We start from the raw sequence: 25,498 nt of genomic DNA, 5'->3' as shown, positions 1-25,498 counted from the left end.
AAACGACCCCAAAATTTAAGATTTAAAACAATACTGCCTGATATGGTCTGGTTCTGCGTCCCCACCTAAATCTCATGTTGAATTGTAATCCCCAATGATGGAGGTAGGACCTGATAGGAGGTGATTGGCTCATAGGGGTTGTTTCTAATGGTTTAGCAGCATCCCCCTACTGCTGTCTTGTGATAGAGTTCTCATGAAATCTGGTGGTTTGAAGGTGTGTAGCACCTCCCCTTCATTCTCTCTTTCTCTCTCCTGCCAGCAATGTGAAGATGTGCTTGCTTCCCCTTCACCTTCCACCATGACTGCAAGTTTCCTGAGGCCTCCCCAGCCATGCTTCCTGTACAGCCTGTGTAGCTGTGAGTCAATTAAACCTCTTTCCTTCATAAATTACCTAATCTCAGGTAGTTCTTTATAGCAGTGTGAAAATGGACTAATACACTACCCTATATCATAACTCATATTGAACTGTAGGTCCTAAACAGTTTAGTAAAGCAAGGGAAAAAATAAAATGTGTAAAGATTGGAAAGAAAGAAGCAAAAATATCATTACACACATATGATAAATATGTACCCAAAAATCCAAAAGTTTCTAGTTCATTAATGAGAGATTTAATCAAGCTTGCTAGATATATCAACAGTATATAAAAGCAATCATTTTCTATATGCTAGCAAAAAATAGATGACTTTAAGAAAAACTTACTTTAATATCAAAAGTATTAAGTAGCTTAGCTAGGAATTGTTCTAACCAATTTTGCAAACAGCCAAGAATAAACAAGGCATATTTGAAGAAGTAAGTATGGGTGAGAGACAGTCTTGCTTTGTAGATACGGAGATTTATAGAGTTATAGTAATTAAGATAGTGTGGTGTTGGTACAGCAATATAGAAATAGTTGGATGAAATGAAATAGAAAGCTAAGAAGTGGACCCACACATGTACAGATCTTAGTATATGACAAAGATGGCCCTGGAGAGGAGTTGGGGTGATGACAGTCTTTTAAAGAAGTGATGTTGGTAAAATCAGATATTCATATTAATGGTAAAAGTTGCCATTTGTTACACATACGTAACAGGGAGTTTTAAGCAGATTGCATATTTGAACATAAAAAATTTTTAGGCCTGGCACAGTGACTCACGCCTGTAATCCCAGCACTTTGGGAGGCCAAGGTGGGCGGATCACGAGGTCAGGAGTTCAAGACCAGCCTGGCCAACATGGTGAAACCGTGTCTCTACTAAAAATACAAAAATTAGCCAGGCATGGTGGTGCATGCCTGTAATCCCAGCTCCTCAGGAGGCTGAGGCAGGAGAATTTCTTGAACCCAGGAGGCAGAGGTTGCAGTGAGCCAAGATCGTGCCACTGCACCCCAGCCTGGGTGACAGAGCAGGACTCCATCTCAAAAAAAGACAAATTTCAGAAGATAATACAAGGAGATATCTTCATGATCCAGAGGCAGAAAATATCACAAACAAGACACAAAATCTTTAGATCATAAAGCAAAAATTGAATACATTTATGACATTACAATATGAAAAAGCAGTTTATCAAAGTATAGCATAAAGTAAAATGTCAAGCCACAGAATAAAAATACTTATAATACATATATTTGACAGAAGGGTAGTATTTGGAATATAAAAGAGGTATGATAAACCTATAAGTAAAAACTGAAAGAAATAAAGCAAACCCATAAATCATAGAGGAAGAACTTGAACAGAGTCTTCATAAGAAAGCATATCCAAGTTAGACTGGCAAAATTGTAAAAGAAAATCTGAGAATACCAAATAAGAGTGTGGAGTAACCAGTAAACTCCTTCATTGCTAGGGGTAACCTAAATAGTCAAACTCATTGGGAAATAGTTTGTCATTTCCTAGCAAAGTTGAAGATTTATATATTGTAAGACTTAATAGAAGATTTATATATTGCAAGCCTTATTGCTTCTAGATTTATATTCTATAGAAATGTGTACTAATAGGTACAGGATGCCACACAGAAAAAAAGGATACATCAATCCTTTACCCAAAAAAGAGAAATCGTTAAACATAATTTTTATTGAGCAACAGAAGTCACATCCTCCAATATATGCAGAATGTGATTCCATTTATATAAAGAATGAATGAAATTATATTATTTATGGTTAAATACATAGGCAGTTATACTGTTAAGACAAGCAGAATATGATTACTATAAAAGCCAGGATAATTGTTCCCTCACCCACCAACACACACACACACACACACACACACACACACGGCTTGTGAATAGGAAGAGGATGGTAGAGTGAGGAGAAGGGTTGAATTGCTTCTGGGAAGCTGACACCTGTACCTGAATGCTTGGTTAAACATCTTTCACTTTATATTGTTACACTACATTATATATTTATAGTTTATTCAGTTTTCTGTATTCATGTATTTTATAATTTAAAAAAGATTAAAAAGAAGTGATTTTAAAAGAGGGTGAATGTTGAGTGCTAGTGACTGTAAAGTAGCTGTAAAAGGGACTTCACAGGTGCTGGTGGAGATTTGTTTGTGAAAATTCATCAAGCTGTACATTTAAGATTTGTGCACTTTCCACACAGGTTCTTATATAAAATGTTTTTCTTAAAAAAATTAAATTACAGAGAGCAAAAGGAAGCTAAGAAGGAAATGATCAGTCTAGATTGTTCTTTATATAAGCTGAGATTTGAATTGAAGTAAAGCTTAAGGCAGTAGCTAGTGCATCACAAATTTTATGAATTTTTATTTTATAGAGGAGACTGGCATATTTATAAATGGTGCAGAAAACATCAGCAGAGGGAAGTGAGGGAAAACAACAGAGAGAAGATAACCAACGGGCATGTCTCAGTTTTACAGGGAATAGGGAAGGAGGCAGGTGTACAGATGGAAAGACAAGTCTTGAACAAGGAGAGGGGTCCCTTTCCTTTGAAAACTGCGGGGGAGAAATCAAAAAGTGGGGTCATGGCAGGAACAGAGGAAATTATGATTTAATAGGCATAGGAGCAATGAATTTAGATGTTTAAGCCCAGGACCTCAATAGAACATAGTAGCATTAACTGAGAGAAAAGATGTAGGAACTTAAAGAGGAGCATGAAGGATTTGAAACCTAACAATGAAGAAGTGGCAAAGGAGAATGGCTAGAGAATGATGCAAGGACTGTCGAGCTGTGCAGAGGGTCCACAGCACTAGGGAACTGTGCATTTAGAGGCATATTTCCAGAGTTAAGCAGTTATCTTCAACAATCTAGGGACAGGGAATGAGGCAGAAAATGATTAGAATGTATCAAGATTGAGAATCTTGAGGTAAAATTGAGCAGAAGTTGGTGCAAAAGCAGGTAGAAGTGACTGGTTCTGTTGAGAGGATGGCTAGTGTGTGGAGGACCTGGGATGCTAGAGAAGGAAGCAACCTTGAAATAAAATGATCCAACCAGGAAACTGGAAAAGCTGATGGACTTTAGATCTGGGAAAAGTAGAAGAAAATGCAAGCAGGGAAAAAGCAAGTGAGAGAATTGCGTCAATATTGTATCCCAAATCAACTAACTCTTGCAACAAGTTTGAGCAAGAATAAAAAACTTCAATTTTACAATGGAATCTTCTAATTCTTCTCTGTAATAGAAATTATGCAGCCAACAAACATATGAAAAAAACCTCATCATCACTGGGCATTAGAGAAGTGCAAATCAAAACCACAATGAGACATCATCTCATGCCAGTTAGAATGACGATCATTAAAAAGTCAGGAAGAAACAGATGCTGGAGGGGATGTGGAGAAGCAGGAACACTTTCACACTGTTGGTGGGAGTATAAATTAGTTCAACCATTGTGAAAGACAGTGTGGTGATTCCTCAAGAGTCTAGAACCAGAAATACCATTTGACCCAGCAATTCCATTACTGGGTATATACCCAAAGGATCATGAATCATTCTACTATAAAGACACATGCACATGTATATTTATTGCAGCACTATTCACAATAGCAAAGACTTGGAACCAACTCAAATGCCCATCAATGATAGACTGGATAAAGAAAATGTGGCACATACATACCATGGAATACTATGCAGCCATAAAAAGGATGAGTTTATGTCCTTTGCAGGGACATGGATGAAGCTGGAAACCATCATTCTCAGCAAACTAAAACAGGAACAGAAAACCCAACACCGCATGTTCTTGCTTATAAGTGGGAGTTGAACAATGAGAATATATGGACACAGAGAGGAGAACATCACACAGTGGGACTGTTGGGGGGTGGGGGGTTAGGGGAAGAATAGCATTAAGAGAAATACCTAATGTAGATGACAGGTTGATGGGTGCAGTAAACCACAATGGCACGTATATACTTATGTTACAAACCTGCACGTTCAGCATATGTATCCCAGAACTTAAAGTATAACAAAAATAACAACAAAAAAAGAATTTAAAAAACCCTCTAGAATTAAGTAGAAGACATATTTGTAGTCATTTCAAGTAATAATTTTACACAGCTCCTTCTCTTAAGCACAAGACTTGGGGACAGTATTCACTGAGACTCCACCTTATAAATAGGAATCCAAGATAAATGTCATGGAGGAGGAAGTAAATCTGCTAACAAAGAAAATGAAATCTTATGTCCCAAAGCTCCAATATGTATTTACTTTGGGATCATTCCCTGGGTCGGCCTGTGTCATGGCTTGCCTTTGCACTAGAATGGCTGTTTCCTGTGGGTTTTAGTATGGATGGAAGATTAGAATTCTGCCAGAAGTTCTCCTTAATTGCTCATGGTTAGAAAAATAAAAATAAAATTTTAAAATTTTCTGATTGAAGTTAAAGGTGTTTCTGTCTGCTTTGTCTGGGATTTTCTTCTTAGGAAATACAGCTGCCTGAGGGCTTGGTTAAAAGCCTTCTCTTTCCCCTTTATGGCCATTCCCAACCCTGATTTCAGGACTCCAGTTGATCTAGCTGCTGCTGTCATTTCCCAAAAATCCACAGTGATGTTGCACTCCAACCATGGTGAATATAAACGGTGCCCCGCTAAGCAAAGTAGAAAGAATAATCAGTCCATCAACTAAGAAGTAATTATTGAGCAGCTCTTAAGTTTTAAGCATAATGAAGGATATGGAAAATGCATAAACAAAGGTTCTTGTCTTTAAGAAACTTTTGTATTAGAGGAATAAAGCAAAACATGAACATTTAGCAAATCCAGACATGTAGGACAAATGCCAGAGGAAGGGTAGATAGAGATTTCAAGGTACACTGGTTTGATTAGAAAAGGATACATGGAGGAGAAGGGATTTGAACTGAGAGACGAAGTTTTGTGCAGAATTCCCAAAGATGAATACACTGAAATAGCAAGAATCAGGCTTCCATTATCTCCTATTTCTCAAAAGAGCTTCAAAAAGGTAGTGTTGTCATTTGAAAACAAATCTGCATTTAATCAACTCACAAGTTACTTGTGCCAGGGGAAGGAATAACTCAAAAACAATTCACTTTGGAATTGGAAGATCATGTGTGATTTTACTTCAAGTCTATTTGTCCTCCTTGCTTTGGTTTGTTCAGGCCAGTGTTCAAATAAGCTTGCATTCTCTGAGCACACGTAAGAGAGCACAGAGATATATGGGCTTAGCACTAGAGAGTGGGGGAAAGCCAGGCTAGGATAAAAAAAAGAAAAATGTTTCTGAATCAATTTCATGTTGTCGTGGCTAAACACAAACAGCCTTAGAACATCTGTGATTTCCACATTTTAATTCCAAGTTGTCATATTTTCACACATTCTTGCTTTTTGTTGCTTGGACTAAGAGATTTTTTTCTAATGTGATTTGTGTCCTCTTGCAAAATTGTTAGGAATTCCCATCAAATGGGGACCTTCGATTTTCCCACATTGTCCACTTCTTATAATGGGAAAGTCAGAAGGAGGGAGACATGGCTAGAAAAAAGTAAATAGAATTTCTGAACTAAAAAGCGACAACATCAATAACAAAGTAAATCATTAAAGAAAATTTTCTAAAAGCTTTCCATAATTTTAAAGGGATATGGAATTTGAAATTGAGGTCAACATTAGGATGACAGATTCCCTAACACCGTTAAATCTACTTAAATTTCAAACTCCCTCAACCTTTTCACCCTTCTGTCTCTCTTCTCTGCATTAGTTTTATCCCTTAGCACTTATAATTATCTAACATACAATAAACTTTATTTACTTTGTCTTGTTTATACGCTGTCTCTTCTCCACAAAGGCCAGCTCCATAAGGATTTTGTCTACATTTCCAGATAATTTTGTCTAATCCTTGTTGCCCAAAAGAGTATGTTGAACATACAAGTACTTTATGAACACTTGTTTCTGAATGATTTCTAGATTTTTGTCCTAATGGGTTTAAAGTATTTTTTCATAACCTCAGAGTAATTTTTGTATTCAATTCACCTTAAGTGGATCTTGTATTTCTACTATGAATAGAAATTAGATTCAAGTTAAAATTATTATGATGTCTATTCATAAAGTCAGACTAAATATAGACAGGATAAATTAAAATACTTATTTTTTAAAAAACACACATTATTGTTAACTATGAATATATTAAATAGAGTTATCTTATGAAATTTGTCCAGTTATTGCAGGCATAAAATTAAGTTGGATCAATCAACATGTATAAGCAACCTACTATTCAACAGATGAACTAATGAGAAAGTGCAAAGCGTTATTTGAATTATGGCGCATATAATTAAGAGTAACTTTAGCAGAATAAAATCTCTAATAGTAATTTTTACTATTTCACAATGGTTATTATTAAGCAATATTTATGTACTAAGCCAAGATTCGTCATAAATAACTTATTTAGATATAGAAAAGACAGCTTTTAAAGGCAATTAAACAATGTGATAGGCTGCCAAGATAGGTGTGTCACATACAGATAAAAGGAGGTAATCATTTCATTCTGCATCCTGGACTGGTAAAAAATATCTAGAATATATATATATATATATATATATATTTTTTTTTTGAGACAGAGTTTTGCTCTTGTTGCCCAGGCCAGAGTGCAGTGGTGTGATCTCAGCTCACTGTAACCTCCGCCTCCCGGGTTCAAGTGATTCTCCTGCCTCAGCCTCCCGAGTAGCTGGGACTACAGGTGCACGCCACCACGCCTAGCTAATTTTTGTATTTTTAGTGGAGATGGGGTTTCACCATGTTGACCAGGCTGGTCTCGAACTCCTGACCTCGTGATCCACCCACCTCGGCCTCCCAAAGTGCTGGGATTACAGGCATGAGCCACCGAGCCTGACCTAGAATATTTTTTAAGAAACGTATTTTAAGTGGATCATTGGCAAACCAGAGCATATTACATGTAAATAATCAGGATGGTGAGATGTTCAGAAATTATTTTTAATAAGAAACAGTTAAATAAAATTTATTTAAGAATCTATGAATTATAGTAGCATTTGATTCTTTCAAGTTATTCTAGAGGGTCTAAAATGAATCAATCAAAAGTTAAAATTACATAGAATCAGACTTAAGTATACTATAAGATAGAATTTGTTAACAATGTGAACATTTAAAAAATATAATGAATTGCACTGTGAAGCAGTAAACCCCCTGCCACTGCAGGTATGCAAACTGCATATTGTGGATATCCAAGGACAATGGGCAGGTTTTATACCTTTTTATACTTTAAATATGTGAAATATATGTACATGTAGAAGAAGATCTATAAAGAGCTCAAGAGACTTTGGTTAAATGAATGGATAGACAGTGTTTGGAACCCCATGAATATGTCCATGTTTCTGAATGGTCCAGGCTTTGTGAGCAAAGAACACTGGTGAACTTGGTTCAAGGATGACTGAATAGAAAACATGTCTTGGAAGGAAGAGATGATTTGTACAAGTTTTAAAAACATCTACCCTGGAGTCACTTGCTTACATTCCAAGGTAGTAAGAAACTTCCTCCCTCCACCCCACCCAGGAATATTTGTTTACAGTCCAGAGTGAAGGACTTTCTTTTTCTGGAAGGGAGGTTAGGCCCATATGCCAGGCACTCTGTAAAAACTTTGAATCTCATAATTTCTGAGCTCCTCTCCTATGGTCCAACCCTGATAAATGCTCAAGTGAACATTTTCTCTCAATTTGTTGCCCATGGGAGATTGGAAAACCTATGCTAAAATGCTCTGTAACAGTCTGTCCTCTGATTAAGAGACCTATGTTTCCTGTCAGAATCAACCTATTATCTGTCTATCTATCTATCTATCTATCTGTCATCAACTTAACAGATGAATGGAAGAAACCAAAATTGAATATTCACCTTTTAGGAATCCTCTATATTCCTACATTGGGTAGAAAATTGTACTAGATAATGATAGAGGCCTATTTAACTTACTTAGATACATGTTGTTCTACATATATAAATTTCCAGATCACTCATAGTATTTTAGGTGGTGTTTTCAGTCCTATTTCAACAAACAAATCAAACAAAATTCAATTTCTGAGAAAAAAATTAGGAAGGCTAAAGAGGTTGCAAGATTTTTGTTTTCAGAGTATTTGCTGGAAGTTATGTGGCTTTCTTAGCACAAAGAGTAATTAATTATTTACTTCTGATAAGGCATTAGTGAAAATTTGTTCTAGGAAAGGCAAGACAGCTTGAGGTCAATTCGTTAAATAATAAACCCATTTTCTGAGATAAAACAAGTAATTTAATAAAAATGATCTCTTAAAATGATCAAAATAGAAAAAAGAAGTATTTGATCTAAGTTTTTCTCAGAACAGTCTCAAAATATACTGAATTATTATCTGAACAGAAGGAATAACAAAACCTGTTAAACCTAAGATTTTAAAAACGTTTGCTATTTTGCTGGCATTTTAGGTCTTGAGAAGAGATTGAGTTACATGAGCAACTCTTCAATGTAACAATAGGAATTTAAAGGTTTTTTAAAGTACCTTAGGGTTTAGGGTATAAAATGATTCATGGAAAACTTCAAAAGAATTGATTAAGGCATATTTAGTTTCTGTAGTGAGAACATTTGAAAGCTCTTTACTCCCCCCCAAGTTTTATGGTGATTCACCTAAAGAAATCTTTCTCACTGGCAGAAACACATGTTAGCTACATTTATACACTTAAAAAAACAAAACACGATAGAGACAAAATATTATGTTACTAAGTTAATGATATGCATATCTCATAGAATGTGCTGTAATCGATATCTGTGACCAAGTCGGCCACAGATCAAACGGTACCCTAGATCAAATCCCTGGCTGGGCCCCTCCTCTGAGTGCCTCACTGACTGACCATTACAGAATTCATTATATGGTTCACCCTCAGACGGTAACTCCCTGTCAGTGTATGGTTTTACTTCAGCTGTTGTATGTATATTTGAGGATTTCTATCTAAGTGCTCAGTGTCAATTATAATATGTACTCATACGTTAACAAAGCATTATGTTACATATATTGCATACTTTCACTATATAGATATCCTTTTAGTATTAAGTGTTCAGTGACCTAGGCAAGAATTGTGTACAGAACTTTGAGATCTGAAGAAAAAAAAGGTTGCAATGTATGCTAACCATCATATTCTCTATTTGTCTGTTATGCCATTGAACATTTTCAAAGCAGTTTGACTGGCATAATTTTACGTGATCTTTACAACTACAGGGTGACTCGACTTCTGATTTTCAGGGCTATCACGTGATTAGGGGATTAGGCTCATTCCAAATGACCCCATAGGGAAGAACTAAACCAACAAAGGAAATCTGTAGGGAGTCACATTTTAACCCAAAACAAAAGGAGTCTTTTCTGTCTATTAGATATCTATGGGTGCATTAGTTTGTTTTGTAGTTAATGTGTTTCTTATCAACACAAATATCTAACACAGTGGCAATAAGATGTGAAATATCCATTTAGTAGCTGGATGAGACGGCCTTTCAAATGTCTTCAAATATTGAAATCCTGGTACACACTCTAGGATTCCTTTAGTTAAGGATAAGGCAATAGTTTACTGTCCTTCAAATTCTAATAGGGAGTACATCTCTCCTCTCTTTCCTTTCTATATGCTTCAATGCTGCTGCACACATACCCACTTAAGACGAAGAACAGTTCAGCCATGGACTGCAGCTGCTGCGTGGCTAATGGAAAAGGAGCCCAGGAATGTACACTCTCCGTGTCTACTCAATGCCAACAGGCTTGCCTGATTTGAACAAAAATTCAGTCAAGCTGCCTGCTTGGCACTGTACAAGCAATAGATCCAGGTGCCTCACAAGATTTCCAACTGAAATAAGGGGCTGTTTTTGAATGGTGCCGGTCCAATATTAAATGCTTTCTTCCTCATTGGCTGTGTGATAAGTCAGTGGATGTTGGTATCATGAAATCCATGGTATTTTGGAGCAGCAGAGGATCTCAGAAAAGATCTTATCCAACATTTCTCAAAATGTGTTCCATGGAAACATGGAACTGTGAGAGGCTTAGTGGGAACAATGGTCTGAGATAAGAGAAAGAAATATTGCATATTTAAGTCTTTCTAGAAGATTTACAATGCACAATATTATATTAAATGCTTTGAGAAGTCTTATTACAAAGAAACTTTAGTAAACACATATCTAACAAAGTTTTTCCTTTTTTCCCTTTCATGATGATCATTAACATTCCATAGAAAACACCCTAGAAATTCATATTTCAGTATGAAACCCCCATTTTTACATATGAAGAGAATTAGGTCCAGAGAGATAAAGTGACTTGTCCCAGGCTGAATACACTTATAAATTTTGAGTAGAAGTCAGAGATTTGTGACTTGCTTCTAATTCAATGTTCTTTTCTCTGGAGAACTGATCACATTCTTGACTTTCGAACTTCACTTCATTATGCCCAGATCAGGTGTTTATCCATAGACTGACAGCTCTGGCCATAGAATAGAGTCAGGCAAAAGCCTTGGAATAAATACTTGCTTCTGGTTCAATCCACTTGGGTCAGGTGTTTGGGATCATGTTGTATAAAACCAAAAATATGTATCAGGCTGAAAGAGATGTTTTTAAAAAATCTGGAATTAGCCACAGCCAAAAAGTTTTCCACTATATATTCCATCCTATGGCTGTTCCTAACACATGTGTTTCCTCTTTTTTGTATAGAATTCCTAATGAGCCCTTGCTTAATGTGATTCATTTGCTCCATCTCATACCCCCCAAACTACTAACTTAAAAGGTAACAACTCAGTATTGCATCTTGTTAATGTTGCAGAACCAATACGATCATTCTAAGTTCAGCGACCCAGGATTCCTTTTCTACATGGCTCAGTCAGATCCAGATATGACTCTTGAGGAGTATAAAATATATGGATTAACAGTTATAATTTGAATATCCCCACAAAAACTCATGTTGAGATTTAATTGTCATTGTAACAATATTAAAAGGTGGGTACTTTAAGAGATGATTAGGTCATAAGGTCTTTGCCCTTACTAATGGATTAATGCTGCTATAATGATCATGGGCTTCTAATAAGAAGGCTGAGTTCAGCCGGATTCCCCTCTCCATCTTGTATGGTCACTTCCACTGTCCATCCCTCTCCCATGGCATGACCCTCACCATATGCCAGCACCATAATCTTGGACTGCCCAGTCTCCAGAACTGTGAGCTAAATAAACTTCTGCTGTTTATAAATTGCTCAATCTGTGATATTCTGTTATAATAACAGAAATAAAAAACTAATGCAGAAAATTGGTAGCCAGAAGCAGGGCTATTGCTATAACAAATATCTGAAAATGTGGAAGTGGCTTTGGAACTGGGTAATAGGTAGAGGCTGGAGAAGTTCGGAAGAAAAGATTAGAAAAAGCCTGAATTGTCATGTGCAAAGAATTAAGGATAATTCTGGTGACAGACCAATGAAAAGGAGAGCTGTGGTAAAAGTCTGAACCCTCTTGGAGAGTAGGTAAGTGGTCATGAGCAGAATTTTGGTAGAAATATGGACAGTAAAGCCCATCCTGATGAGGTCTCAGATGGACATGAGGAACAAAGTATTGGAACCTGGAGTAAAGGTAAATTTTTTTATATGGTAGCAAAGACCTTGGCTGAAATGTGTCTATGTCTGAGGGTTTTATAAAAGGTGGAACTTAAGAATGATGAACTAGGATATCTCGTGGAAGAACTGTTTAAACAGCAAAGTGTTCATGTGGCTATATGGCTACTTTTTGTTTGTTTTTGTTTTGTTTTGTTTTGTTTTTGAGGTGGAGTATTGCTCTGTCACTCAGGCTGGAGTGCAGTGGCATGATCTCAGCTCACTGCAACCTCTGCCTTCTGGGGTCATGCAATTCTCCTGCCTCACCTCCTGAGTAGCTGAGATTACACGCACCTGCCACCATGCGCAGCTAATTTTTGTATTTTTTTAGTAGAGAGGGGTTTCACCATGTTGGCCAGGCTGGTCTTGAACTCCTGACCTCAGGTGATCACCCTGCCTGGGCCTCCCAAAGTGCTGGAATTACAGGCGTTAGCCACCACATCTGGCCTACATGGCTACTTTTAACTGCATACAGTGAGATGCAAGAGCAAAGAGATGACTTAAAAATGAAATTTGTAATTAAAGAGGAAGCAGAGCTGAAAGATTTGGAAAATTCACAGGCTGGCCATGTAGTATGAAAAAGAGAATACTAATGATGTGGCCAAACAACTGATTGCTAAACAGATTACCATGGATAGAAGGAAACCAGGTACTATTCATCAAGAAAATGGGAGAAAGACCCAAAGGCATTTCAAAGATCTTCAAGGCTGCCCCTTGCATCACAGACCCAGAGCTCTAGGAGGGCAGAATGGTTTCAGGGAGCAGGCCCGGGGTGCCCTCCATCTGCTTGCTGTCCAGAGGCACCTTGGGTCTCTGCTCCCTACATGCTGGTGCTGTACTTTTTTTGGCACCCCAGCCACAGCTGAAGTGGACCCACATATGCTTGACCCAATTATCTGGAGGGTACAAGCAGTAAGCCTTTGTGACATCCACATGACGCAAGTTTTGCAGGTGTGCAGAATGCAAGAGCTGTGGGGGCATGACTGCCTTCACCTAGACTTCAAAGGATGCTGTGGACTTCCTGGAAACTCAGGAAGAAATCTGCCACATGGATGTAACCACTGCAGATAAACCCTACTAGGTCAATGCCCAGTGAAGCCATGAGAGTGGGGCAGACCCAAAGATCCCAGAACTGTAGGATCACTTGCATGCAACTTCAACCCAAGAGAATTGAAGCATGGACCGAGCCCAGCAGAGCCATAGGTGTGGTGCTACCCAGCACTTTGGGGCTGTAAACCCCCAGTGTGTACAAGAGGTGACACATGGAATAAACAATTATTCCGGGGTCTTAAAATTTAATGTGGTCTGTCCTGTTGAATTTTGGACATACTTGGGACAAGTTACTGCTTTCTTCTTGCTTATTTCTCCCTTTTGAAATGGGAATGTCTATCTTATGCTGTTATAATGGGCATGGGCTTCTCACAAGAAGGCTGAGTTGGGCCAGATTCCCCTCTCCGTCTTGTGTGCTCACTTCCACTGTCCAACCTTCTCCCATGGCATGACCATTGTATTTTAAAAATAAATAATTTGTTTTGATTTTACAGGCTCACAACTGGAGAATTTGCCTTGGGAAGGATTGTGCTTTGAGTCTCACCCATATCTGATTAAGATAAAACTCAGGATTTTGGACTTTGGACTTTGAGTTGATGCTAGAATGAGTTAAGACTTTTGGAATTATTTTAATGGAATGAATGTATTTTCTATGTAAGAAGGACATATGTTTCAGAGTTCCAGGGATGGAATGCTATGGTTTGAATGTCCCCACCAAAACCCATATTGAAATTTACTTGCCACTGTAACAGTATTAAGAGAAGGGTACTTTAAGAGGTTATTTAGACCATGAGGGCTTCACTCTTGTAAATAAATTAACGCTGTTATAGCAGAGTGGGTTAGTTATTATAGGAGTGTGTTTCTGATGAAAATGGTGAGTTCGGCTAGAGCTCCTCTCTCTGTCTCTTGGGCTTATTTCTGCCTTCCACCCTTCCGCCATGGAATGACCTTTGCCATATACCAGTGCCATACTCTTGACTTTCCGTCTCCAGAAATGTGAACCAAATGAGCTTGTATTGTTTATAAATTACCCTGTTATTCTGTGGTATTCTGTTATAGCAGCAGAAAATGGACTAAAATACTAACCAATACACTTGGCACTCTCTCTTCCCCTAATGAAGCCCAGTATTTAATGGTTGAGGAAAAACAAAAATAGCATCAGTAAAAATACTCATTTTGAAAATTAGAAATGTGAATACACCAGACTTTGGGCACTTCTAGATGGTAATAGCAAGATGGGCATTGGATGGGTGATTAACTTCTTGACAATTGATTAAGCCTCACAATTGGTGAATATGGACTCCTGAGATCTGTCTCCTGGGAAACTTTCTCCTGTCTTTTTTAGGACTAGCCATGAAAGTGGCATTGTAGAACCCTCTAAGGTTGTCCTAAGTTCGTTGTTCCATTCCCTTGGTGCTGATTTTGGTGACTGTGAATTGCCTGAGAGGCTGAGAAACATGGCCAACTTTTCTAGTTCTAAAAATCCTTTTCATACAACTACCATGAAAACGTAAGTAGCTGCTGCTCAATGTCATTGTTGTAGATGCTCTTTGCTAATTAGCAATATAGAAAATCCAGTGGTCAAATGAGGACTGAACTACAATCCCCAAAGATTGTTAATTCCCCTGATATCTGCTTGAAGTCATCAGCCCTGATGAATAGATAAAACACAGTAAGCTAGATTGAGGCAGCTAGAATTTTTTCCTCATATGTGATATTGTACTAAATCACAGCTGACCAATAAAATTTCCTGCAATGGTAGAAATTATCTGATTCTGTGCTATTCAGTATGATAGGGACTAGACACATACAGCACATGTAGCTACTGAGCTCTTGAAATGTGACTGGAACTGAATTTTAATCTTAATTAATTTTAATTTACATAGGCACATGTGGCTAATGACAACCATGTTAGACAACACAGAACTAGAATAATCTTATGCCAAGGTTAATTTCTAACCAGACCTATATATGATAGTTATTAGCAAGAAGTGCTTTGTGGGATAAGAGGAAAAGCACAACGTGTAGTTCTCTGATTCACCTCTTTGTGGTATCTCCATTTCAAATGACAATTTGTTGTTATCTTCCGTAACAGAAGTAGGGTCTATTAGAAAACATTGTATTAATTTTGCAGCTCAGCCAGGCATGGTGACTCACCCATGTAATCCCAGCACTTTGGGAGGCCGAGGTGGGTGGATCACTTGAGATCAGGAGTTCGAAACCAGCTTGGCGAACATGGTGAAACCTTGTCTCTACTAAAAATACAAAAAAATTTGCTATGCATGGTGGTGGGCACCTGTAATCCAAGTTACTTGGGAGGCTGAGGCAGGAGAATCATGAACCCAGGAGATGGAGGTTGCAGTGAGCCAAGATCCTGCCACTGCACTTCAGCCTGGGCGACAGAGCAAGACTCTTGTCTCAAAAAAAAAAAAAAAAAATTTGCAGCTCAAAGGGCCAGTGATTTTGGATCATTGGTTTTAGATTTTCCTTCAAAAAGTCATGTACTTATCCTGTTATTTTGATTCTACTTTTAAACAAATAAATCTCAGACAGAAACTTCTTGCTCTTTGAAATATGTCAATGGAGGTCACCAGAAATACTCAGTGATTTCTAATAATCTAACAACGTACTACCAAATTCTTAAACTTTCAGACCCAAATAGCACAATTTCTAATGCAAAGAGAGGAACTAAGTAATTGTTATCCACAAGTTACAACCTTTCATTCTGGAATGGTCAAATACTCTCTGCTTCCAGCACTCATGAGTCAGTTCTATATTTTTTTCTAAGGTGTTTTGGTTTGCCTTGTTTTGTTTTATAACAATTGCCAATTTGAATACTAGCACTTTTTTGTTGCAAATGACAGAAATCCATGTAAGAAAAAATGATGTACAACTGCATGGGTATAGAAAGGCCTCACAGAAGACAAAGACAGAAATAATCAACAGTATTTGTAAACAGAAGCTGTGTTCCAGGTATTCACTGACAGCTGATGAAATGCATGCTATCTTTTAAAGTGATATCACCAGCCTCAAACTGCATGTAAAAGTGTACATTGGCTTTTCATCTGGTTCAATCTTCAGGAATTCTCCCGGACTCTTTGTGTTGCTTCGTTTTTGCTAAAGACTATTTACATTTTAGTTTTTCTTAGTATCTTCTAATGAAGACTTTAAATTAGTGGTGCTCCATATTTGTAGTTTTCCAAGACCTCTTGAGAACTATCATCTGTGACAATTTGTTCTCACTTTAGAGTCCTTCTATTGCATAGTGCTTTGAATTCTCTGCCTGGCTTCCTCCATCCAATTACTTCTAGCTTCATTACCTAGGAAATATTTTTTTTTTTCGACCTTCATTTGTACTCCATCTACTTTCCTATTTTGCTTTTCATTTGTTTTTCATTGCAATTAGTATGCCCTTCACATGCACAAGACCCAAAAGGACTGAAATAGCAAATAACATGTCAACAGCAGCCCCAACACATTGAAAAGTTGGCACCACTTGGAAAATGAGGGGAAGGAGCATGCACATGAAGTGTGAACAGTGCTGTAGTTGTTCTGCTGCTGAGAACACTCTGACAGAAGACCCACAGCAGATGTACCAAAAACACTCAAGTGAAATTCCATAAAACCTAATGACACTGTGTATCAATTAGAACAACAACAACAAAAAAAGCTGAAAGTTCAACTCCTGGAACACTGTTTGCCTTTAAATGAAATTGGTCAGAATTGTGGATGGGTTTGAAGAATGATTAATTGAAAATAATATGAAACTTTAGCCTAGCATCAGAAAATGACAATCTAAGGGTAAAAAGAGGACCAAAAATTATTTCATCCAATTTTCTGCAAAATGTTGAAGTTTCCTACCAACTGCTTGTCTATCCTATGCTTAAAATAACTCCAATGAGGGTGAGTTTCCTTTCCCCAGCAACGCAGTTCTTTTAGTAAAAAATATTTTTAAATAAGTTTTTATTGATATATAACATGCATACAGAATTTTTCACAAATCATAAGTGTACAGCTTGACAAAAGATCAAAATTATGAACTCCCTCTTGTAACTACCAAGAAACCGATAGCTAACAGCATCTAGAAATTCCTCCCAGGACGCCTCTCAGTCAGTATATCCCTGAAAGTAACCACTCTTCTGAATTCTTTCACTATCAATTAGTTTTCCCTGGATTCAAACTTTATATAAAATGAAATCATACAATATAATGTACTCATTTATGCCTAGATTCTTTTATTGTCACATACTCTTTGTGGGAGTAATATTACTACAAAAGTTTTGGAAAATTATTTATTATCTACTAAAGATGAACATAAATTAACCCTAAGACCCAGACTTCTCACCCCTTCCTAGGTATATACCAAACCTAAATATGTACTGAAGTCCACTAAAAGGTAAGCTTAAGAATGTTCATAGTGCCACTATTCATAATGGCCCTACATTGAAAATATCCAAATGTCCATCAACAGTAGAATGGATAAATAAATCGTGGTATATTCACATAATTGAATGAGAATGAATGAAGTATTTTTTCGTACACAGTAAGGATGAATCTCACAGTTATTCATTATTCTGACAACCATGATTCTTAAAAGATTGTCCATATTTGAGTGAATGTCTGACTCTAGTTCTTTAACCAAGTTTAATTAAAGAACAAATTTAATTTTGCTTCCACACTATGAATTAAGTATCATGTACTACTTAGAATTTGTCAGATTCATCTGGAACATGTTTAATATCAGAGTAACATTTTAAAAGATAAAAGAACATTTGGAGTACATCCATTGACAAAGTCTAAAATAAGTTGAAACTCACTATTTCACATAAGAAATATTTAAGGAAAGTGGCAAGAAGTTAAACAGAAGAAGGCCATAACTCTGTGGCTCCTTTTCACCGACAATCCCCTTTCCTACTCCAACTCTAAATAACATCTAAAGAAGACAGAAAATGACTTACAATAGAAAGAGAAATAAATATTATTCTGTAATTAAAAGAGGCTAATTTGTACAGATAATCTCCCTGGTACATAACTGGCCTTAGATAGGTGATGTAAATATTCAGTTTCTCAATTCCTGGTGAATTATATCTCTCTGTCTACATCCACAATCTAGTTATACACTACTATTCATTCATATTGCCAGATGTGGCATAGTTCTTTCAGTACAGCATTTTAATGCTTGCCTGTCCATCAGTTTATACAGGAAGCCATTGCAAGAACCATCTGGAAATTCACTGACTCTGATCTTACAAGGTTTCATACACTTTATTTGGGTGAGATGAGTGGAGAATCCTTTCCTCAGTCTCTATCTAGAGTCTGGTATTGTTCATAGGATCTCTTTCAAATTCATCAAACTTGAGGGAAAACATTTCTCCTTCCTCAATAAAACAAACAAGAAACTGCTCAAGAAAACAATTACAAACTAACCAGGGAACAGATCAAGATAGCATCTTGATCTAACATTTACTTGTAAAATGCAAAGATCATGAGTAGTTGTCACTATATAAGTTGAATCTGATAACTCAATTATAATAATCAAGTCTCCCTGAAATGATAGGAAAGGTCTTTAAGAAGTTCATAGAAAAATGCATATTATGAAAAACTATGTGTGTGCTCTGTAAAGTTGAGCCCAAATAAAAAATAAATCAGTACAAGCAAAACAAAACAAAACAAAGAAAAAAACTATGCATAGACTTCAAAACTTTTTTTACACCCAAATAAACTCTTATTGATTTGTTATAACATATCTGAACGGAGTCTAGTTTGAGGCATGAGGAAGGATTAGACATCAATCCTTCCTCATGATTAGACATTGGAAAGATCCCTTGTAAGAGCAACATGAATTCACCAAATTTATGGTGAAGCTGGAATGAAAGAATGATGAAATTATTGATGTTTTACAACAAATTTATGGGGGAAATGCTCCAAATAATCATCAGTTTGCAAATAATCAGCTATTTAAGAAGGGATGAGATGATGCTGAAGATGAAGCCCTCAGCAGAAGACCATCCAATTTGCAAGGAAAAAAATTAATCTTGTTCTTGCCCTCATTGAACAGAAATGAGGATTAACAGCACAAACAATAGCTGACACCATAGATATCTCGATTGGTTCAGCTTACACAATTCCAACTGAAAAATGAAAGTTAAGCAAATTTTCCACCTGATGGGTGCCCAAACCGTTGCATCCACATCAGCTGCAGACAAGAGCATTTCAATGGAAATTTTAAGTAAGTGAGATCAAGATCCTGATGCATTTCTCCAAAGAATTGTAACAGGAGCTAAAACACGGCTTTACCAGTAAAATCTTGAAGAGAAAGCATCACCAAAGCAATGGCTACTAAGAGGTGGAAGCGGTCCAGTCAAAGCATGAGTGGATCGGTGAAGAGCAAAGTTCATGGCAACAGTTTTTTGGGGATGTTCAAAGCATTTTGTTTCTAGACTTTTGGGAGGGTCAAAGAACAATCACACATGCTTATTATGATAGTGTTTCGAAAAAGCTGGTCAAAGCTTAGCAGAAGAATGCCCAGGAAAGCTTCTCCCGAGAGTCCTTCTCCATCAAGACAGTGCTTCTGCTCATTCCTCTCACCAAACAAGGGCAATTGTGCAAGAGTTTCAATGGTAAATCATCACAGTCCCAATTTGATATTGATAGATATTTACTGAGCCTCTATTAGGTGTCAGATACTACTCTAGGAACTGAAGATAAAGCAGGAACTAAAAAAGACAAGAATAGTTTAATAGATATGATCAAAGAATAAAAGTTTTGATGTGCTTACTAAGGAAAGAATGGGGTAGAGTTCAAAAGGGCTTAAGATGACATCTGCAGGACACTGTACCACATAAATAAGTTAACACGCTTGTAAGTAAAATATCTTCTACCTTCTACTTCACAAAATATACCTTCATAAGGACCCAAAAGGGCAGATTTGAATTTAAAATGTTGAGACTTCTAGGACTCCTGGAAGCTCTGTGCCGGATCTTGGCAGCATAAGATACCCAGCTCCTGCCTTCCTAGTCCTGAACTCATGGCTCAATGCACAACCCCTCTTCTTCCCACAGTTGCTCCAACTGCATCAAGAAGGGCCTCACATATATCCATATGTATACCCAAGTCCACATTTCTAGGCCCTGTTCCCTTCCTGACCAACTTTTGATCTAGTAGTAGGTGTAAAGTTGACAAAAACCATCTCAAGGAGGATAGACCTGAGCAAGAGGCCCTTGCAGGTCCAAGTAGGCTCAGGACCAATTAGGCAGGAAATTTTAGAGTTTTTAATACATAGAGCATTGTCTGGAATGTGAGGGAGCCAAGCTCCAGGTGGCCTCACAGGCTCCTGGTTTTACAAGTATAAATAAGACATTCAAGAGTGAGACCCAGGGCAAAAGCCAATCCCTTTAACCAGGTGTAAGTATGCTACTGATTCCCAGTATTTTTCAAATATCTACTCAGTGGAGGGAGGTTACTTCGCCCATAGATTCCTTCTGATAGTATGGAGAGATCTGTATTTATATCTATATCTATCTACATCTACCTATATCTATATCTGCCTATCTCTATCATCTCTATTTCTATTTATGACTACATATACATACATGTGTTTATACAGGTGTGTATATAATATATATGTATATATAATACATATGTGTTATATATGTATTTTATATATGTATGTGTAATACATATGTGTGTATCTACATATATCTATGTAGCGTTCCTATCTGTTCATTCATTCATGTTATGGAAATAGGTAGGCCTGGTACAATTAGTTGGGCGGTCTTAACCCCTGAAATTATATCACTACTTCCCCTTTTTTTAGTTCTTGTTACTCAAGCACAGTTCTGATTGCAGTTTGATTTTCTATGTGGTTTGGCTGCAAAGACAAAATGTGCTATTATGTCATAGTGTAATATTACATATTAGGGTCCTTTGGCCATGTGAGAGTCACATTGTTCATTGTGTTTAATAATTGATAATGTTTTATATAGTATCCTCTCATAAGTTTTGCTAGCATGTGTCAGTGTCCCTAAGTCCACTAAACTGAAAATATCTTGAGATCACTCTTCTGAAATTGAAAATTTGAGGACCAGTTGCTTGACAAAGATTCACTAATAGTAATGCCACCTGAAGAAGCCACTCAGCAGTCAGCCACCTGATCTTCCCTGGCACACCATGAACGTGGCCTGCACCAATTCAAACTCCCACAGTGAGTAAGAGTCCAGCGGGTGCTTACTGTATCTGTGCTCAAGTAATGCATAACTCACAGTGACACAAGTTTTCATCTAACCCTGAATGCTGACAGAACTGTAAGTAGCTTCCTGGGGTGGGAATAAGAAGAGGGGACCCTACAGTGGTGGCAGCAAGGGAGTAGAGATGAAGAGCAGCACATCTTGCATTCCCTCTCCTTCTACTATTCTAACTTTTTTCACAGTGAGATTCTTTCCCATAAATCCTTCTAGTCAGCAGGACTGCCTTTATGCACATATGTGTCATGGCAACATGACGCAAGCACTGTTCTCACTGAATCCAGGATTTAAATATAAAACTACTCTGAACATGTAAGGTACTCAGTGTTATGTAGTGTTTAGTAGTCAAAAAGAATATATTCCTTTTTAAGAAAAAGTATTAAAATAAAATGGTCTATAGTAAAACAAAAATATTCAATTGCTCTGAACACCAAATTTTTTATGAAGCATGCAACACTGAACCAGACAGATAGATATTTGTTGGAATCCAGTCTCTAAAATGATGACTGAGTTCCTAGTAAGAGATTGTTCATTCCAGTCACCTTAATAACAGAATCAAGCAACCAACAACACAGGAAGAGATCTATGACTATTTGAGCCACAAACGGTGCCCAGTTTGGTGCATATGACACAGAATCCCTCCCTACCTTCCTCTCTCCTTTTTTTCCTTCTTTCCTCCCTCCCTCCCTCCCTCCCTCCCTTCCTTCCTTCCTTCTGTCCTTCCCTCCTTCCCTGCTACCTTCCCCCTTTCCTTTCTTCCTTTCTTCTTCATACTTTCTCCCCTCTTCTCTTTTTTCCATAAATATTTATTGGGAGCTTTCCATGTGATAGGCACGTAGGCAAGTATTAGGGATGTAACAGACGCTTCAACATGTTTCAGACACTCTTGAAGTTTAGAATCTAAGGCAATGAGTCTCACTAAGACACAGATAGAGTCTCATTCAGATGAAACTTGGAGACCAACCTGTGTAGCAAGATGTAGTCAGGTTTATTGGGATGGGAGGGACAGAGAGTTACTCTCTATTTAATCCTAATTTATCATTTTAAACCACAGCTATCCCCACACAGCCATTTATTAAAAATCTACTGAAAACATAAAATAACACACTGTAAATGTGTCTATTTATGTGCCATGAAAATATTTATAACTTTGTGACATCTTGAATGTTAGGATCCTTAGGTGAGTTACAAATATACTAAATAATGTATCCTATGTTAACAAATCTTACAAGAATACACTTGTTCATATATTGCTCAAGGGAAGGCATATTTTACCCCAAACTTTCCTCCTTGCCTCATTTAGCTCAATAACTTCCCAATACATGTTGAATATGCAAATCAAACGGTACCCAATGATGTCAGCTAAGTTGAAAAAGAGTTCAAAATGATACAGACCACTTCTCTTCTACCAGAATGTTCTAGATGTATGAGAAATTTAGAGCTTAGGTATTTTCCAATTTCTAGGCACCAGAATTCAAAAGAGTTCTTTCTGTAATATTAGGGATATTATCCATTTTTACCTAAATAAGAAACCCACTTTTTTTCAGGTAGATGAGTGTAGAATGTATGAATTATGTATGAATGATGAATGGAAGATATAAATCAGCAGTATATATCTTTCTCTCAGGTACATATTTAATAAAATAGTATACCAATTGTAATTTAAGAAGAGTAATTCTGAGGAGCAGTTCATAAGGCTTCCAGCTTTGTTCTTGTGACACATTTCCTGGTAGAAATATGTTATCCTAGACCTTGACCCTGCCTACATTACCTCCTTAGCACCCTCATGTCTGGGAAAGTCCAGCCAGTTCTACTTGTGTGGCATGGGAGAAACAAACATTCTTCAGTAGAATGAATTATGCAACCAAATGTATCAGTGATAACTGTGGTTTCAGCTACATTGAAGAGTAGCCAAAAATCGAACTGACCAAACTTCAGATCTCTCTTGGCCTTACTTGAACTCATTTAATACATCTGTGACTCTTTAACTTTCTGACTTATAGAATGAAAATTAAAATGTTCTATACTAATAAGCAGGTAAGACTCAGTAAAAAATAAAATGCTTTTCTAGAAAGAATTCAATAAGCTATTATTGATTAGCAAAGACCTTTCTTTCCTAATTAGATTTTGATGCAAATTTATCATTTAAGGTCTCTAAGGTGCTTTAAGTTTTCTAGAGGAAAAAAATTTTATAAACATTGTATGTTATTACGTGGGTAAATATTCACAAAATTATAGTGATTCACTAGAGCAACAGAGTATAAACACAAAATACATCTGGAAAAGAAGATAAAGAAGAAAACATGGGTGGTCAATTTCCCAACCTATACTCTTCCTAATAAATCAGAGGTTGCCTCTACACAGAAATAATATATCATCTCCTCTCACATCTTGAAAGCTGCTAGAACCATTTCAAGGAAAAGTGGCCTAATACCTAAACCATCTCCAATCAGACATAGAGCTTCCTGAATAACTGAATGAATGCTGCCTGTTTGCAAAGGGTTTATTTTCTCCCTTGCACAATGCAGGCTAATTTTCGCCTTTATACCCAGTTTATTGTAGCCTTCAGATAATCACAGTTCTCAATTGTGTTTGCAGAACATTCTGCCATCTCTCCCTTATTTATTTCTTTTGAATCTGGCATCTGCTTTTATCCTTTGTATCTTTGATTAAATCTTCTCAGAAAAATCCTCCTGGGAAGGTGCTTGTTCTTTTCATTCTCTTAGTTATACATTGGATGTCAATATAGATATGAGACTTGGAGCAAAAACAGAACAAACCATCTTATCTTTGAGCTGTGTAAATGCAAACAAAATCTCTTTTGTGATACATAATCATGTAATATTTTACTTTACTTTGTCAAAAGATGGGACACTTTTAAAACGTCTGCACTTTCTAGCTTCATTTACCAGTGGTGATGACAGCGGAGTGGGGTGGGGCGGCAAAGGGGGTCAGAAAGTTGACATTTTTGTCTCCCCTACAAAAGTAATTGTTTTGAAAGTAGCAACTAAATTCATAGTCAAAATGTGTAAATTTAGTGGGTGTTAAAAAATAATCTGAGTTTTCAACAGAGAAAGATAACTGATAATCACCAATAAGAAATAACTCTCTCTGGATTTTCTTTAAACACATCCAATCCCTCCTAGATATTTCCCACTTTGTGAATTGCATTTGCAGTATTGGGAAAATGCTGATGTAATAAATACTTCAGAGTTTTCTCCTGTATTCCACACAATGCTAGAGAATACACGTGATTACATGCACCTGTGTTGTTTGGTCATTTTGTCTCCTTTGGGAAGGATCAAATGGATGAATTGATCCAATTTGGATGCAGAATCCATGGGAAAAGCAGCTCTTACTATGAGAATACATTGCATTTATAAAACTGCACATATAAAAACAATATTGAACTTTTGGAATGCTCACTAAGTATGTGTTAGTGTTCATGTACACATGAAAGCCCCTGTACACATCTACATGAATTAACTGGTCATTTCAGACATCAATAACTGCTGGCTCTTTTATAAAGAGGATGTTTTGTCTTCCATTTTGGACATACATGAAAAATGTTCTTAAATCACTTTCTGTTTTTATCATTAAATGTGGGAATATACCTAAAAACCAGAGCAAAAACTATTCTTCATGTGAGGTCTGAAACACTTATCATTTTTTTTCCTATAAAAGTAGGGAAATTCTGTATTTAGCCTATTGTGGTAGAAGGTAATGAATAACTGAGATCAGATAACTACTAGAAGGTTAACTCTATTCTATTAATTTTATTAATAAACTAATAATGCTTACATTTAAGGTTTGAATGCTTAGGAACTTTTAATTGGCAATTTGATCTTTATAAATTAAAAAAGAATAGATAGTTAACATCTTATTCTATATTTCACTTTAAATGATAATGTATTAGGGAGTTTCAAGAAGAGTTATTTTTATTGGCAAGAAAATGGCACTCTTCTCTAAAAAAAAAGTTTTATTTCTAAAAAAAGAAAAGGTGAAACATGGGAATAATGGAAGAAACTTTAAAAAGAAACCGAGGCATTATAATAGACATCTCGTGGATATTCCATTCACACAAACTGTCACACTGAGATTTAGTAAAAATGTGGTTCCTCCTAATCTGGCTCCATTACTAATTCTCAGCCACCACCCCCTGTGTTCACCAACAAATGCCCAATGTTCCAGTCATACCCAATCAAAGAAGCCTTTTTA

Source organism: Pongo abelii, chromosome 1 (assembly GCF_028885655.2).
Source record: "Pongo abelii isolate AG06213 chromosome 1, NHGRI_mPonAbe1-v2.0_pri, whole genome shotgun sequence".
Lineage (NCBI taxonomy): Eukaryota > Metazoa > Chordata > Mammalia > Primates > Hominidae > Pongo > Pongo abelii.
The sequence above is the reverse complement of the archived record's forward strand: the minus strand, read 5'-3'. Positions refer to the sequence as shown.